Source organism: Pinus tabuliformis, chromosome 4_2 (assembly GCF_031772625.1).
Source record: "Pinus tabuliformis cultivar Carrire ecotype Pingquan chromosome 4_2, CPIR1, whole genome shotgun sequence".
In the NCBI taxonomy this organism is placed as follows: Eukaryota; Viridiplantae; Streptophyta; class Pinopsida; order Pinales; family Pinaceae; genus Pinus; species Pinus tabuliformis.
The window spans coordinates 1155252018-1155253077 of NC_142304.1; positions in this window are offsets into that span (position 1 = coordinate 1155252018).

Below are 1060 nucleotides of genomic sequence, written 5' to 3' on the forward strand. Positions count from 1 at the left end.
AACACCTTCCTGCATTCAATTTAACTCCATCTATAATGCACTTGATCCAAAGGAGTGTCCAAACCATATTTGTGGGGCACCCTATCTATCCACAAGAGAAACCAAGTCCTTATAGTGTGATATCTGTCCCAAGAGCAACCAAGTCTCTACAATGCACCCTATGTGTCTACAAAAGCACCCAAGTATTCATATTGCACTCTATTTTTCTAAAGGAGCACCCAAGCTTGTCCATAATCTATCTTGCCAATCATCGAAATGTCCATTCAAAGTCTACCTTACCAAATTAACCCCAAAATGCACCTTGCCAATGGACCAAGGCGTCACCATTGAATGATCTATCTAACATGATCATTTGCATTAGTTTGATGGAGGTGACTAATGCCACTCTAGGCAAGGGTCTTACACCCTCTTAATAATGACTCAACCTAGAAAAACACATTTCACCAACTTTTACTACTTGAGAGAGTTCAAATGAAGAATCTCACCTTTCGCACAATAACTCATAAATATTCACAAAGGGAGCTCTATGCATGAGCACCTCACTTTTCCTCTTTCCTCTCAAATATATTCAACTCAACTATAATAAGAGGGAGCTATAGAAAATGTTTTACCCCTCAAAAAATGTCAAAGCTTCTTTACAATAATTAAACATAGTTTAAACACATGGCGAGAACTCCTTGGAAATATACCCCGGTTCCTGTAATATTCTAACTATAAAATCTCAATGTTCTACATATTTTCATTTATCCTTTATGAAAATCAACATAATTGTCTTTCAAAAATTATCTATATTTTTTTTCAATAATTTTTCCATGTCTACAATTTGATATATATTTTTTTCCCTTGACAAATCCTTTTTATACAAACCATAACAATTTTACTAGAATATGAGACTAAATGATCTCAAAAAAAGAATATAGAAACAAATCAATATCAAAGATCTCGTAAACACTTTTTATTAAACAAGCTTTCGAGTTGCGTGCAACGATTGTTTTTTCTCGAGTTTCCTAATATCCAAAGTTATGGGATTGGAAAATGATTAAAGTGCTTTTTGGACTTT